Raw genomic sequence first — 17,762 nt, 5'->3', positions numbered from 1 at the left:
CATCCGTGCCAATCTAGACGCTCTTTTCCACAAATGCTTTTAACGGAAAAACTTTTCCGTTAAAAGCATTTGCGGAAAATCATGCCAGTCTAGACGTAGCCAAAGTGACACCAGATCCTGCCATAACAACAAATACATAATCTGCAGAGATATCTTTGCTGCTATAATAATCAGTATGCCCCCTTCTCGGCAACACATCAAGATCCATAGGTCCTACGTGTGCCTATCACAATATGTGGTGTACCGCATCCAGTACACTAAATCTTCCAACTATAACTGATGGACACTAAATCAGAGAACCATCATGCTTGTATGTAAACACACAAGAGAGACAGATACTCCATCTCTCCTGCAAGTGAACACTTATTCACATAGGGTACGTTTACACAGCAGTGTTATTTCAGAATAACTGACGCTATTCTGAAATAACATAGTCCACATCTACACTACAAGGAGTTATTTCGACAATGTCAAAATAATGTTGAGCTGGAGGACTTCTTGCTCTGACTCCTGTAACCCTAATTTTATGAGGAGGAAGGGAAGTCAAAGGAAGAACACTCTTCCTTCAACTTCCTGCTGTGTTGACCGTTCCAAAAGGCGAAATAAGCTATTTTGACTTGAGTAACGTCAATTGACGTATCTCAAGTTGCATAGCTTATTTCGGCTTTAGCCCTGCTGTGTAGTGATCACTCTAGATGATCTCAGGGCATGTCTATGCTGCAATAGAACAACAGCACCTGACTCCAGTCAGCTGATTTGCATTCATGGGCTATAATATTTCAGTGTAGACTTTTGGACAGGGTCTGGATCCCAGGCTCTGAAACTTCAAGAGAGGAAAGGGTCCCAAAGCCCTGTTTCCAGTCAGAGTGTTGAACAGGATTCAAAAAAGAATTAGATAAATTAATGGAGGATAGGTCCAGCATTGGCTATTAGCCAGGTTGAATAGGAATGGTGTCTTTAGCCTCGGGAATAGGTGACAGAGGTGGAATCTCTTGATGATTACGTGTTCTGTTCATTCCTTCTGGGGGCACCTAGCATTGGCCACTGCTGTCAGACAGGATACTGGGCCAGATGGACCTTTGGTCTGACCTAGTATGCCCATTTTTATGTTATTATGTGTGTTCATTAATAGTTTTATCATCCCACAGCTGGATCCCAAGTCAAACTGATCCAGGTTAGATGCAGCTGTTTTATTGCAGCATAGACATACACTTAGTCCTCTACCATAAAGGAACCCTGGACAAAACTGTCAAAAAGATGAGCCTGGGAGCTTAAATTTATAACTTTCTAGGCACTAAAAATCATAGTCCTAATAAAAGACATTGGATTTATGGTTTATTACAGCTATCTGTAACTCTCAAGCCCTCTCCCCCTCCCCCCATTTTTTGCATCCCTAGGACTGCAGAGGTGAAAATTGGCCATTTCACCTTGAATGGTCTTGTACAATATGCATTAGCTACTCATGCTAAACAAGCTGTTCCGCCTAGCATATAGTGGTGCTGCTCTGCATACTCTCTCAGATCTGGCAGCAGCTTTGGGTGAACAGGTCTATGCTGCAAACTTTAAAAGTCTCAGAGGGGTAACCATATTAGTCTGTAACTTTAAAAAAAAAAAAGAGTAGTCATCCTGTGGCACTTTAGACTAACAAATACATAGAATCATGAGCTTCTGTGGGTAAAACCCATTTCATCAGATGAAAGCTCATGATCCTATATACTTGTTAATCTCTAAGGTGCCACAAGACTACAAAGTCAATTGAGTGCAGCTGTATCGGCAGCTCTCCCCTCAGGCTGGGTCTACACTAGACCTGGCAGCTCAGTTTAAGGTATGCAACTCCAGCTACAGCAGAAAAGCCAATGGGAGCAAACACTCCTATTAGCTTCCCTTACTCCTCACAAAAGCAGGAGTACCTGACGCCGGTGGAGGCACCCTCTGAGTTTGATTTAGCAAGTCTGAACTAGATGCATTAAATTGATCTCTGGAAGATTGATCGCTGCTGCAGCGATCAAGTTTAGACAAGGGCTCAGTTTAATAACTCCATCTCTGTGCATGTCAGTGGCTACGTTGGTGGAAGAAGCTGTCATCCTGACATAGTGCTGTCTACATGAGGGGCTCAGATTGGTGTAACTACATTGCTCAGGAATGTGGATTTTTCACACCCCATAGTGATGCAGTTATATTGAAGTGAGTATGTAGCACAGCCCAAGCCTACAGCTCAAAAGCTTGTCTGTCGCCAACAGAAGTTGGTCCAATAAAAGATTTCGCCTCCCCCACTGTCTCACTTTAATAATTCACTTTGATGAGATATTCACCTTCATTGTACTTCCTGAAGGGCTGTGTAATATTGCTGCCACTGTTAAACAGCTGCCACCTCCTCCACAGAGAGAACTGTAGAGCAGTGCTGACAAAGTTAAACCCTCTGCATAGTTTGTAAAGTGCTTTGGGAAGCGTTGTATGAAAACGCCAGAGCAACCTCAATCACCAATCAGTATCAAGCCATCTCTACTAGAGGCTGAACAAGCCTTAAGTGGTGCATTTCCAGTGATTTGGATTCCACTGCTTATTTCTAAAGCTGGTTCCAATCCCTGGCTGATCTTACCATTAAAAGGGGCTTTTCTGTTACTTAAATTGAATTTTCCCCTCTTCCAGTTTAGGTCCATTATCTCTAGCCTTATCAGTTGCTAATTAACGAGAATATTTTCTCCGTCTCCTCTCTACAGCCTCCTTTTACATTGTATCCTCCCATCTCTATGTTTCCAGGCTGCATATATTTAATTCTCTTGACTCTCCCTTCTCGTAGCTTTTTATTGTTTCCATTTTTGCTCTTTTCTATCTGTAGTACAGGGCCCCAAACCATGCAATTTAGCAATGCTCTGTCTAATGCTGTATAAAGGGGAGTTCTCTCCTGGGTCTTACATGCAACATCACTAGTTGTATCTCGCATGACTGCATTTGCCTTTTTGCCCACATCATTGCATTGAATACTATATGCTATTACATCCATAGCTTTTTCTGCCTTGCCATCAGCTGTGACTGGTTGCTTGTTATGTATGTGCTGTCTCCCCCACACCAGGCATTGCATTTCACTCAGTTCCTCTCATTTGTCCAGAACAACTTGGATTCAAGAGAGGGTGGATATCTCGGAGAAAGGCACTATTCTCAGGAGCTATGGGTTTAATTCCTGGCTCTACCACATTGACAGTTTGTACAGTAAGGTGCTTGTTACGTACCATAGCTGTGAATGCCATAGCAAAAACCTTCCCAGGCTTATTTATAGAACTGTCAGATAGCATGGAGCATCTGAGGTCAGGAGCACGTGATGTTCTATGTTTCCAGGTGCAGACAGGATAAATCCTGTAATCTTAGATTCTGTGGCTCTCTCTTCTCTTGGCAGTTCATAAACTCCCCATATTCCCTCGCCCTGGCATTGCCAAATGCCTCCTGTAAATACTCAGACAATTATTACTTACCATAAATATGCATGCTAATATTACCAAACATGTGCAACAGATTTTTTTTAAATAATGGATTTTAAATTCCATTACCTCTTACTTGGGTGTACTTGATCCAAATCACTTGAGAAGGCTAACAGAAGAAAGTCAGTCATTTTGATATGTCAGCTGGGTGCTGTGGTAGTTCATATGCCAATCAGCTTAAGCATGGGTACAGATGAAAAAATTGGCTAGAAAGAGGAATATTTACAAGAGCCCTATCGCCAGCTTTGGTATTAGAGAAACTAATCTTGCTAAATTAAACAGACGTGGTAACAGTCACGGCTTCTGTTACACATAGGAACTCTCTCTTGCCAAAAATATATAACAGGTTTTAAAAATGTAAAATACCTGGGTTAACACAAGCAGCGGGAGGTGTGGTTCCAGAACTTGATGTGGGATTGTAAGAGGAGAAATCATTCTAGAAGGGTGCAGGCTACACAAATAGCACCATACTCAGCACATAACTTGCACTAAGTCCAGGCTCTAACTGCAGGGCATTAGCACATCAATCCATTATCACCATGCACCATGGACAGCTTATTGCTACTAATTATGTTAGCAGAATAAAGGATCATTTCTGGCTGGACTGGATGGACAATGCTAAGCCATGCTGGGAAAGCTGGATAAAACCCTTTAGAGAGAATTTGGCAGGGGGGCAGATAAGAGTTTAGCAATTGCAGAATTCAATTTTAGAAGAAAAAAAATGGTTCACAGATTTTCAGGCATCAGAACTTGACTTTGTATCTTCCTTGGACTAGGAGCCAAATGATACCATAGCATGATGTGCTATGCACTCACCTGAAAAGGAAAGGGCTCTGGAAACCTGCCTGTGCCCTTATTAGCTATGCTCACTTTGTACTGCAGCCTTGATGCCTCAAAGCCTCCAAACTGTTTGCACATTTTGTGGGGTTTTGATATTTGGTCTCTGTTCTGATGAGCAAAGAGCAATGTTTTGAGGCTTGTCGACACCTGCAGTGCTGCACTGGTGCAGTTGCATTGCTGTAGTACTTAGTGAAAATGTTACCTACGCCAATAGGACCACTTCTCCCATTGACATAGGTGGAGTACCTATCCCAGAGGCAGTAACGAAGTCAAAGGGAGAAGCTCTCTCATGGACATAGCATTGTCCACATTGGGGATAAGGTCAGTGGAGCTATATCACACATGGGTGTGCATTTTCTAAACCCTGTGCAACACAGCTATACTGACATAAGTTGGTAGCATAGATCAAGCCTTAGCTCTAGACCACACGATGGGCCTCACACTGCACCCACTGAAGTAGATGGCAGATCTCTCAATGGGAGCAGGACTGGATCTAGTTGAAGGACCCTCATTTCTTGGCAGGTAGGGGGACTATTTACAATCTTTGTACTGTGTGGTACCTTTAGTACTGTAGTAGTCAAGGTACCACACAGTACAAAGATTGTAAGTAGTTCTCCTACCTGCCAAGAAATGAGGGTCTTTCAATTAGATCCACTCCTGCTTCCATTAAGAGATCTGCCATCTACTTCAGAGAGTGCAGTGTGAGGCCCATCAAACTAGGGCTGCGTCTAGATTGGCATGATTTTCTGGAAATGCTTTTAACGGAAAAGTTTTCCATTAAAAGCATTTTCAGAACAGAGCATCTAGATTGGCACAGACGCTTTTGCGCAAAAGCATCCATGCCAATCTAGACGCGCTTTTCCACAAAAAAGCCCCAATCCCCATTTTTGCGATCGGGGATTTTTTGCAGAAAACAAATCTGAGCTGTCTACACTGGCCCCTTTGCGCAAAAGGGACTTTTGCCTGAACAGGAGCAGAATAGTATTTCCGCAAGAAGCACTGATTTCTTACAGTAGGAAGTCCATGCTTTTGCGGAAATTCAAGCGGCCAGTGTAGACAGCTGGCAAGTTTTTCCAGAAAAGTGGCTGATTTTCCGGAAAAACTGGCCAGTCTAGACAGAGCCCAAATGTTTACTGTAGATTTGGGGGGGGCCAAACACACATTCTGGACCCGAACATCTCCAAGCTCTACGAAGCTCAGATCAAAAACTCAGGTGAAGTTTGCAGCTCACATCCACCATTCGCTTAACTTTTAGTTAAGTTTTCCAGAATATTGGATAAATCCCAGCATGTTACTGCAGCATCAGATCCCTTGCAATCTAGAGCCTGTGACAATGGGCACAATCTGTGGAGTCCAGAGAGGTACAGGTAGAAATAGTTCCTGCTTGCAAATGGGCTGCTCATTATTTTATGTGGACATGAAACTTGCAGCAAGAGGCTGGGTTCAGCAGATTTGCTACTCCCAAGCAGAGTTTGTCCTTTTGCCTAGAATCAATGGCCAGTGCTGGCTCCTGTTTTAATATAACCAGTGCTGAACACTGGGAAAATGAAACTGAGGTTATTTTTGAATGAAGTATCAAACATAAAGAGAGGTGGCAAAGTTCCAGTTTCAAAAATAACTGGTTTCCAATAGAGCAGGGAGAGACATTCAAAGAGCCTTTTGAAAAACCCATTTTGAAAAACCCATCAAAACAAGGAGCTTTTCATGATGACACAGACCTAGCAGCCTCTTTAAGCTCATTCACATTAGTAGGAAAGTCAAGTATTTCCCTCCTCATTTCCTTCATTCAGATTCAGCCCTTCCAGAAAATCATTAAAGATTCCACAGCCTCACCGGTTCAGAAGAATGCAACGATTTTTAAAGTTTAACAGATTCCCCATTGATGAGTCTCAAATCGGCCGTACAGTCTATTCAGCCATTTCCAGCTCAGAAATGACACTGCTGCTATCAGCTGCATTTAACATTCACGTGAGGAGCTACTCAGGCCTGTGGCCCTCATCCATGCAATCCAGATCTTGAATGTCTAGAAGCCCACTGAGCCTTCTCAATGGTTACAAGTTCTGTGCTTTCGCCTTTCTGCCTGGAGTCTTTAAACACCTCTGGGCCTTTTGTAACAGCGGCTTCTGCTCCTGATCTTTACTTGCAGTTTCTGCATGAGTTACAGCTTCCCTGGTATATTTCCTCTTACCACTCTGCCTTGGAGGTAAGATTTCATAATATCCCACAGCACAGATTGCTGCCTGAGGGATCTCAGAGTTGCATCCAGAAAATACTGAATCTTATCTTTCACAAAAGGAAAAAAGAAAAAAAAATGAAGCCTGTTATAATAGAATTGCTAAGAGACCAGACTCCAGGTGCTAGAGGAAGACAGATTAAAATCCCACATTCCACCCTTCCCCCAGGATTTCCTGCAGTAAATTTGGCCCATCTTTAAACTGGTCCCAATTTCAAACCTGTGCAGGAGTGAGAATCCAGAGTTGATCAACACACATTTTGCACATATCCGACGATCACACAGTACAGGAAGTCCCTGAGTTACGTGGATCCGACTTATGTTGGATCCGCAGTTACGAACGGGGCTTTTCTCGTCCCACCGCCCACGTCCTCCGGGGTGAGAAAAGCTGCTCCGCATCTCCCTGGTCTGCTGGGGGGGGGGGGGGCGCAGCTAGTGCGCTCCCCCCCCCCCAGCAGACCAGGCTTTTCTCGCCGCCGACGCCTGGGGTAGAGCAGCTGGGGCGCTGCCGGGTTGGTCCTGCAGCGCCGCTCCTCGGCGCTACTGGACCAACCCAGCAGCACCCCAGATGCTCTGCCCCAGGCGTCCTGATTCAGCCGCTGCTGTCAGTTTCAGCAGCGGCTGAATCAGGACGCCTGGGGCAGAGCAGCTGGGGTGCTGCCGGGTTGGTCCAGTAGCGCCGAGGAGCGGCGCTACTGGACCAACCCGGCAGCGCCCCAGCTGCTCTGCCCCAGGCGTCCCCAAGTCAGCTGCTGCTGAAACTGACCAGCGGCTGACTACAGGAAGCCGGAGGCAGAGTTGCTCTGCCCCGGGCTTCCTGGAATCAGCAGCTGATCAGTTTCAGCAGTGGCTGACTTGGGGACACCTGGGGTAGAGCAGCTGGGGTGCTGCCGGGTTGGTCCCCACAGCGCCGAGGTGCGGCGCTGCAGGGACCTACCCAGCAGCACCCCAGCTGCTCTGTCCCAGGTGTCCAGATTCAGCCGCTGTTGAAACTGATCAGCGGCTGATTCCAGGAATCCCAGGGCAGAGCAACTCTGCCTCTGGCTTCCTGTAGTCAGCCGCTGGTCAGTTTCAGCAGCGGCTGAATCTGGACGCCAGTTCCGACTTACATACAAATTCAATGTAAGAACAAACCTACAGTCCCTATCTTGTATGTAACCCGGGGACTGCCTGTACTTCACAAACATTAGCTAAGTAATCCCCACAATGCTTTCCGCAAGGTAGGCTTTTTAATTTTTTAATCCTAATTTTTCTGATAAGCAAACGGACATGCCTGGAGGTTAAAAACCAAGTTTTCAAAAGAGGGCATCTTTCAGGAATAGTCTACTCTGCAGAGTTTTTTTCCCCCCAGAAAAACTACACTTACAGCCACACTGCTATTGCATTCTTTCTACAGAAAGTCAAAAGAATGGAGGGTTTTTTCCCCAACAACAGTAAGCCTCTTTCTATAAGGAAGAAACCTTTTTCCAAAAAAGCCTTTTCATAAAAAGGCATGTGAGGAAGCGGAAGAGAATGTTTTTTCGAAAGAAGAGGCCTCCAGGAAAAAGCACAGGTGCCCTGGTGGCCACTCCGGCCACAGTAATCACAACTGAAATGCAAGATAGGGTATGTCTACACTACATGGCTCCGTCGACGGAGCCATGTAGATTAGGGTTGTAGACATAGCAAAATGAAGCAGCAATTTAAATAATTGCCGCTTCATTTAAGTTTAAATGGCTGCCGCACTGTGCCGATCATCTGTTTATCGGCACAGTGCTGTAGTCTGGACGCTCCGCTGTCGACATCAAAGCTCTTTGTCGACCGCCCCATTATTTCTCATGGGATGAGGTTTACCAGGGCGGTCGACAAAGGGCTTTAATGTCGACCATGGAGCGTCCAGACTACAGAGCTGTGCCAACAAACAGCTGATTGGCACAGCGCGGCCGTTTAAATTTAAATGAAGTGGCGATTATTTAAATTTCTGCTCTATTTTGCTATGTCTACAAACCTAATCTACATGGCTCCGTCGATGGAGCCATGTAGCGTAGACATGGCTGTTCACATGGATTGGACGCTATCTTCCGAAAAAGTGTCCACTTCCGAAAAAGTGTCCCATAGTGTCCACATTGATTGGACGCTATCTTCTGAAAAAGCAGATCACTTTTCAGTTGTGCTTTCGCTGTGTAGATGCTCTCTTTCAAAAAAAGCTTTTCCATAAAAGCTTCTTCGGAAAGAAGCTTGCAGTCTAGAAATACCCTCAGGCACCCAAATGCTTATTCCAGCTGTCAGAAGAACTCAGCATGTTTGGTGCTGCACTCTTGAATACCAGGCTGTTCATGTCACAATGGAAGCTGCTGGATTCTATTTCAGAAAGTCGGCCCCTTAATTAAGCATCTGAATGAGAGCTCAGCCGTTTCCAAAATATGGCTTCAGTTGTGGGTAGTGAGAACTGGAAAACTCTGACCTTAAGTGTCTTACTCAAGAGCACACAGCCAAGGTAGAATGCTGCCTGGACATACTACAGCTCTGTACCCAGTGCAATCTGTGAACAGCTGTTCAGACAAAATCAGACTGATATGCTGTGTATCCTATACTTGCAGCAGTGCAATCGCATCTGTCCCAGGAGACCAGGAGCTGGGTTGCTGTCCTGGAGAAAAGGGGGCCAAGTCAAACAGAAAAGGTGCACAAGTACTGATTAATGTCAAATCTAGAGTGACATATTTCCCCATGCGAAATACTGGACACCAAGAGGGGGCTGCTGGTGCTTCGGGCTTTAGTCCAAAGCGGGGGGGGGTGTTGCTGGCACTTGGGCAGGGTAGGGAGAGGGACAGCACTTGGGGCTTCAGTCCTGCAGTGGGGGGGAGGGGAGGAAGGACCCACCCGCACTCGGGGATCTAACCCCACAGTAGGTGAATGGCTACTAGTGCTTGGGGCTCCGCCCCACAGTAGGGGAGGGAGAAGCCACCAGTGCTCAGGGTTCTGAGTGCCGTCAGCTCCCCGTCCACCTTGCCCCACTGCAGGGATGAAGTTCATCCTTGTAGCATGTAGGTAGGGAGGTGAGGGGAGCTTGGGGCTTCAGTGGCTGAAGCCCTGAGAGCTGGTGGCTTCTCCGTCCCCCTGCTGCAGTGGAAACACAGGACAATGTGCCCATTTTTTTTTAAGTCAGGACACTGAGAACAGACCTTAAATACGGGGCTGTCCAGGGAAAAAATGGGACTGATGGTCACCCTAGTCAAATATAAATTATCTCTCTCTCAACTTTGTTATGCAATGGTGGATTTGCACTTCCTCTGGGTTATTCTTAATTTCAGACACACACCATCCTTGTTGTTCCAAATGCACAATACAAATGGGTAATGTAACGCAGCTTGCATTTCCTGGCAGATCCACAGCTCCTGTTTGCTAAGCTAGTAATTCATACATTCAGCTTCCTCATTTTATTTTCTTACCACTTGCAGTTTCCTCCCTACCTGCCCCAAAATACATTTTCTTGTTTGTGTTTAAAGCAAACCTCTCCCTCTGCAGCTGGCTGCCATATGGATTTTTATTGCATTTAAGCTGCGCTATTGAGGTGACAGATTCTGCTCCAAAGATCCCCTCCTGCATGCTCAGTCCACAGGTACGTGGCATTTCTTTGTGCTCTTTGCAGGCTGCTCTGTGCTAGTTAGGCATTGGCCTGTGCTGAAGGCAGTACAGAGATCTGCCACCCTGGGTGTGCACTGCAGAGGATATTCCCTAAGGGTGCGTCTAGACAGTGGTGTTATTTTGGGATACTTCCGGTATCCCCAAAATAGCATTTGCCACGTCTTGACAGCTATTTTGCAAGTGTGCCCGTTATTTTGAAATAACAAGTGTGCTATTCTGATGCCCCTGTAAACCTTGTTCCATGAGGATTATGGGATCTTTTGGAATAGCTCTATTTTGAAATTTGGTGCCATTCAGACAGCGCCAAATTTCAAAATTAAGTCAAAATAAGCTATGCAAATTTGCATAGCCTATTTCGAGCTAAGGGTTCAGTGTAGAAACACCCTAAATGGCACCACTGCTTCCTGGTGGAAACAGGAATATATAGTATATACACTCTCAGCTCTGCAATATGTAGAAGAGAAGGTGAGGACATGGTTCAGCCTATGGGGCAATTTGTTCCCAGGGACAACTAGTAGGAAGCATTTGTGCAGGGACTACAGTTATGCCTATGCCTTACACAGCAGGGCAGAGGGCATGTCCTTATATTCCCATCTCCCTGTACAAAGTCTGAGCAAACATTGGCTTAAGTAAGCAGAGGGTGCCTTCATAGAATCCTAAGGCTGGAAGCAGCCTTAAGAGGACTTCTAGTCCAGTCCCCTGCACTCAACACAGGACTGAGTATTATCTAGACCATCCATCACAAGTGTTTGTCTAACCTGCTCTTAATCTCCAATGATGGAGATTCCATAATCTTCCTGGGCAATTTACTCCAGCGGTTAATCACCCTGACAGTTAGGAAGTTTATCCCCATATCCAACCTAAACCTCCCTTGCTGCAATTTAAGCCCTTTTGTTGCTTCTTGTGCTATCAGAGGATAAGGATTTTTTTCCCTCCCTGCTCCTTGTAAAAACCTGTAATGTACTTGAAAACTGTCATCGTGTCCCCTCTCAGTCTTCTCTTCTCCAGACTAAACAAACCCAATTTTTTCAAATCTTTCATAGGTCATGTTTTTTAGACATTTAATCATTTTCATTGCTCTCCTCTGGACCTACTCCAATTTATCCACATCTTTCCTGAAACGTTGCACCTAGAAGTGGAGAAAATGCTCCAGTTGAGGGCATATCGATGCAGAGGAGAGTAGAAGAATTACTTCTTGTGTCTGCTTATGACACTAGTACTAATACATCCCAGAATTACATCTGCTGTTATTTTGGCAACAGTGTCATGCTGTTGACTCATGTTTAGCCTATGATCCAGTAGGACGCCTCCCCCCCCCTCCCCCACCCCCCACCCCCACCCCCACCCCACGATCCTTTCAGTAGTCATTTCCCATTTTGTACGTGTGCAACTGAGCAGTGGCTCCCAACCTTTTTGATACCAGGGACCAGCAAACCCATTCACAAACTTTTGGTGGACTGGTAACATTTGCATAATGAATATGCACATATCTGAATACAATGTTACCGGCCTGCCAAAAGCCTCAGCCTCCATTCCCCTAGTGCCAGCCCTAACCCATAGATCCCCCACCCCTTCACTACCCCCGGTGCCAGCCACTGACCCCAGAGTCCCCTCCACTGAACCCTGCAGTCTCCCACCCTCAGAGACCCCCATGACTAGCTGCCCTCCCCTGACAGTCCCCCCCCCATCAAACCCCTCTAGTGCCAGCCTCCTGTTTCCAGAGCCCCACTGCACCCAACCCCCCAAAAGCCTCCCCCCCAGGTCCCAATATTAGCCCCTTCCCCAGAACCTCCCAGTGCCATCCCTGCCCCCAGAGCCTCCCAGCACTAGCCCCTCCCCCATCCCCTAGCTCTGTGCTGCCTCCCAGCCACCAGCTGAGTGCTGCCGCCCAGGTCACAGCTGCTCTAAGGCTGCCGTGCCCAGCTCCACGCAGCCCTCCTGCTGCGCAGCAAACTGCTCTTCCGACATGCACGACATCGGCGGTGTCTGCAGCATAAGTGCCAGGGGCGGGTGCACGTTTCTGGTGGCTTGGGAGTTCCTCCTCAGGCCATTCACAGTCAGGGCAGAAAGGAGCAGGGTCACTCTGCCCATGCGCCTCTTGAGCTCATGGCACTCACTCAACTGGCTCCCCAACACCCACTGGTTTGAGTCAGGAAGCCCGGCTCTCCTTGCACAACTCCAACTGGTGCTGACGGCTTCAGTGCCCTGGGATGTTGGGAAGCAGCCAGGCGTGTGGTGCAGGCCAGAGCCAGCAGGGGAGACCCTGTGCGGGGGGGGGGGGGGGGGGGGGGGGGGGGGTGAGAGACGGGCCCTACAGAAGGAGAGGCAGAAATCACAGACACCCAGTGTGGTTCCCCGGGGCCTCTATCCGCCTTTGGACTCATGGCCAGGAAGGCTCTGCTCCCTGGTCCCGAACACCCCACCTGCAATGGAAAGGACACAGAGCAGCTGACTGCCACGCAGCCCCACCGGCCAAGCCACGTGGCTGCTGATGGAACTAGGGCTGTGGTGAGGCTGCCCCAGTAGGGACGGCTTCACCGTGGCCTGGCTCCAGTCGCAGTGTTCCTTGTTAAGGGAAGTACTTTGCATTTGAATTTCATTATATTTACTTCAGGCCATTTCTCCAATTTGACCAGGTCATTTTGAATTTTAATTCTACAAGACACTTCCAACTCTTCCCAACTTGGCATTGTTCACACACTTCATCCTAGCATCCTCCAGAAGACATTCAGAGCACCCAGGGAAAGGATTCAGTTATTGACCATGCATGTAAGCTTTGCAAACGAATGGATACCTCCCAGAAGTCAAGGAGCCTTTGGGTACCTATTTATAGACATGAGAGTCACTCAATCACTCAAGGGTGGAAGTGCTGACCTCCCAGTCTAGAGACCCTGCTGCTGACCATGGACAACCACAACTCAGCAACAGGATAAGAACTGCATTGAGCCATTGGAGCTTTCCACTCAGAACCTACACCCTGCCCTTTTCCAAAGTCAGGGCAGACCCTTCTCCCTATATGACTCTGAAAATGTTTGCTTACTCATTGGCTGTGCAGGACAAAATTTAGGACATGGAAGCTCCATTATATCACCAAAAGGATATTAAAATTCTCCATCTTCCTCTGAGCTGGCAGAAGAGGAGTTGAACTGATTTCATGCAAGAGCTAGAAATTAATCCACTTCAAATCTAAAGTGTCTGTTGAGCACTCGGGGGAAAAGCGGATACAAAACAAGGGCCAAATTTTCTTCTGACACCTGGTGTGTGACTCTAGTGGGACTGCACTGGAAAATTTGGTCTTATACTTATGGTGTCATCAAAATATTGTTATTGGAAGGATATTTTGCATCTTTTTCCTGAGAATTTGACTGAATGCCAGAGTTCGGGCATATTCTCTGTTTTAGGAGTGCAAGGTTTTCTTTACCCAGAGATACAAGATTACATTTTAATGTATTTGATTCTTTATTTAGTTGAATAATATGGAGAAGACTGTGGCAAGGCTGATGGGTCAGAATGAAAATATTTCCCGTGTCACACAGTGGACCCAGAATGAAATATACAACTGTAGGAAATTGAGAAATCTGATTACTTGTAATGGATTCCAGTCCCTAAAGGGCTGGTCGAGAATGCTCTGTGGCATGCCATCATCATCATCATCTCAGCTGTATCCAGAAGCCAGAGCAGCTCTGACTGCCTGATGCCCTGTGATGTGCCAGCCGTCAGTGGAATGACAGCGCTTTAATCTTTCCCCGCTCTAAATGGCTGCTCTTTTTTCCTATTCAGTGTGTCTGCATCACCGATTTTCAGATCCTGAGCTCAATGACTGACGAGCATTTTCATGCCTTACAGACATATTTTGCAGACCAGCTTAGCCCTCCATCATTAAAGAGCAGGATTCAAAACAAAGCCCGGAGCAGAATCTCATTGTTTCTGCCCATGTATACAGAGCTACCTGCCAACATCGCCTGCTTCCATTCCTCCAGAAGCGACCTACTTCCTGTATCTGGAGTACCTCTTGCCAAGAGGCTTGCCTCCATTTCTCCAAGAGATACCTCCTGCTTCCCTTCCTCGGGGTATGTCTACACTACCCCGCTAGTTCGAACTAGCGGGGTAATGTAGGCATACCGCACTTGCAAATGAAGCCCGGGATTTGAATTTCCCAGGCTTCATTTGCATAAGCGGGGAGCCACCATTTTTAAAACCCCGCTGGTTCGAACCCCGTGCAGCGCGGCTACACGGGGCACGAACTAGGTAGTTCGAACTAGGCTTCCTAGTTCGAACTACCGTTACTCCTCATTTCACGAGGAGTAACGGTAGTTCGAACTAGGAAGCCTAGTTCGAGCTACCTAGTTCGTGCCCCGTGTAGCCGCGCTGCACGGGGTTCGAACCAGCGGGGTTTTAAAAATGGTGGCTCCCCGCTTATGCAAATGAAGCCCGGGAAAGTCAAACCCCGGGCTTCATTTGCAAGTGCAGTATGCCTGCATTACCCTGCTAGTTCGAACTAGCGGGATAGTGTAGACACACCCACAGAGAGCTACCATCCAGATGTGCTGTTCTCCCCTTCCTCTCAGGAAGAACTTCACAGAAGAACTTTCCCTTTCCACCAGCTGCCTGCTATGAATGACTTCACACTGAATGAGGAGTGGCTCCATAGGAAAGACTAGGGAGAGCCAGAAGAGCATAGAACAGAGTACGTAACAATCTACTCTGGTCTGATAAGCTATGTAAGCGCCTAGGAAGTCCTCTAATTAAAGCAACTGTGGTTATTCCATCCCTACTGACAAATCTTGCTTCACCAAATTGCAGAGCACTTGCTTTCTGCAAAGTCTGCCTAAGAAGAATGCTGTCCCTGTAGGCTCCCTGCCAACCCTGGCTCCCTTGTCCCAGTAAGCTACCTATCAAAGACACCCCCTGCCTTCCCTGAGGACTAGTTGTCCAGCTTGCTAGCTTCCTCTAAGGTTAAATGTCAGCATCTGCTGCTTCTTACATGGCCCCTGCCAAGGATTCCTGCTTTTTTGAGGATGCAAAGGTGGTAGCACGCTTTCTCCAAAGACCACCTGCCAAGGATTTTTGCAGGTCTGCCACTGGCTTATGGATGTGCTGGCTATACAGCTGTGAACACATGGCACAGCAAAGCACCCATCTCTGTCCCTATGCAAAAGGAAAAGCTTCTGAGCCAGACCATTTTGGACTGCATTGCCAGAGCCATTTAACCAGCCCAGGAAGATCAGCAACCGTGCTTCCTTCAACACACACATAGCCAACATGGGCTATACCCCACACACCCTTCCTGCAAATACTGGGACATCCCACCCTTGCCCCTATGCCAGGCCAGACCTGGCCTACATACGTGCCACTGAAGCCTGAAGATTGCTCTAACACTGCACAAGGGGAAGGCCAGACACATAGCAGCATGTGGATCAGAGCTGAAACAAGAAAAGCTTTAAGCCAGCTTTGCCCCCACCACACACTGAAAGGCGTTGGCCTTATAAGATGGCTTACATGAGTATAGGTCTATACCTGTAGCTATCTGTGTGTTTGCATGTGACATACTATTGTTAGGACCTTTGTGTGAGGCTACTATGTGTGTTATACATAGCAGGAAGGGAGATGTGACAAAAGGATATATTCCTAAATTCAATATGGCTGCATGATAGACATATGCAAACATAGATTGTACATGAGGTTGGCATTGTGTAAGCACATACCATGTGTGCAAACAATGTTAAGCCTGCACATACAAAAATACTTAATTCTGCTCCCAATTACACAGTCTCACTTCCATCAACTCATCCTGGACATAACGGAGTGCAAATTTTGGCCTGCTCTGTTTCTGTGCACAGCACAAGCAGGTCAGATTTGTACCTAGTGTATTTCTAGTGGAGTTACCCGAGGTATGAATTTGGCCCATTGTGCAGATTATGTCTGTGTAGTAATATGTCTGATCCTCTACGCGAGCCCATCTGTTTCTCCATAGATAAATGCAATCTGTGATCATTTCCATGTTTGCTGCTTTTTTAAAATCCAGAATTATAATGTAACTCCACAACAGAAGAGAAAAGGTGAAAGTGGTTTATTTAAAAGTTTAACCAGTCCTCGTAAAGTTAGGAGACGCTTTAAGAATCCCAGGTGCAGCTTAACTGATAAATAAAAAGTTATGAAGAGAGGGAAGAGGAATATTAAATGGAGTGAATTCTTAGGGGAAACAAAATTTAGCACATAAACAAGCCTGAGATGCTCCAGAAGAAGAGCAAGAAACTGGGCTGGAGGAAAAGGAGAGACTCAGTGGCTCCCACAGTGAAAGGGGAAGACTCTAGTCTAGGAAGTCTCGGACTTCAAATACAAAGGGTAATAGCTTCCTTTTTTAGGCAGCCTGAGCCAAATACATCTCTGAGGTACCTGTATGAAATCAGTGGGGTCCCAGCAGGAATGAATGTTGCCTATTTCAGAGATGAGCAGCAAAATAAACATCTTCCAGCTCCCTGTTGCAGCTTCATAAATACGGGAGGGGCATGTGGGTTTCTCATAAGCATTCCCTTTTGCATTAACATATCAATGCTCTCCTAGTTATCCCAGGTCTCTAGCTTGATCACTTGTCCCTGTTTCACTGCCAAGGATGTTCTAATGCCTAAGAGGAGAACTGAGTTCCAGGATGCAGTGGCATTCCTACACTGGACTTTCAACTCTGGACACCTGGCATCAGGCTAAGGGGTTTCATTCTAGACTCCAGTGATCACATTGCCCAAATCACATTGCATGCTGGTGTGATTTGTAATGGTGAGTCAGTAAGGACGGATAATGAAAATGGAGATGCACTGTTACCTTACCAAAGCCATTCCAGCACAGTTAATGGTAATAGAGTGGTTTCTATCAGGTGATCTTTGTGAAATAGATTGGTGGTCTCAGTCCACCATCTCATAAGAGTCTCCCTAACAAAATCCATCACCACAGTTAGCAGTCTGGTTGCAACTTCACCAGAGAGGCCAGTACATACAGTAGTGATCATAGCAGGAACCTGCCTGGTCTGGCTACTGCATCATCTTCCCAATAGTCAGACTTATAGTTCTTTTCAAGGCCCCCAGAGTTAGACCTTCTATTTAGGACCTTTAAAGAGTCTTTACCTACCCTCTTTCCAGCAGACACTCTTTCTTAATGCCAGCCTTCTTAGCCAACTGCTTAACTTCAGCTTTGTAACTAGAGCTGATGAAAAACATCCTAGTTGCCTGCAGACTGTTCTTCATAAGTTCCAGTAGATCTGGCTCAGAGTCATTTGCTCCCATCACATGACCTCTGGACTCATTCCTTTCACCAGGGAAGGTGCACTAAGTCTGGAGTGGGTACAGCTGAGTCTTAACCATCTCCCATTCTTAAAGGGCCAGCTTATTTTGTAACAAAGATGGATATTGCACTGCCCTCTTTCCTCTGGCTCAGAGTAGTTTGCATTGCAGTCTGCAGATACCCAAGACGTGTTTGTCCTAGAGACAAACAGAAATTTCCCTTCACAAGCACTAATCTGGCTTCCAAACTAATAACAAGTAAACTTTCTAAAAAAGCATGCTGACTTGTAATGTGGGTCCCAGCTGCCTTCTGGA

General features: G+C 46.5%; 1 long non-coding RNA gene across 1 annotated transcript in view; it reads right to left on the bottom strand.

The window, feature by feature from the left end:
- Positions 1 to 17,442, bottom strand: part of LOC142818619 (uncharacterized) — a 76,064-nt gene extending 58,622 nt beyond the window's left edge. Inside the window, exon 1 of the long non-coding RNA XR_012896174.1 lies at positions 17,296 to 17,442. This is a non-coding gene — a long non-coding RNA (uncharacterized LOC142818619). The remainder of the gene's footprint in view (positions 1 to 17,295) is intronic.
- Positions 17,443 to 17,762: the final 320 nt, after the last annotated feature.

Source organism: Pelodiscus sinensis, chromosome 16, assembly GCF_049634645.1.
Source record: "Pelodiscus sinensis isolate JC-2024 chromosome 16, ASM4963464v1, whole genome shotgun sequence".
NCBI classification, from domain to species: domain Eukaryota; kingdom Metazoa; phylum Chordata; order Testudines; family Trionychidae; genus Pelodiscus; species Pelodiscus sinensis.
This window is presented reverse-complemented; position numbering and strand designations above follow the sequence as displayed.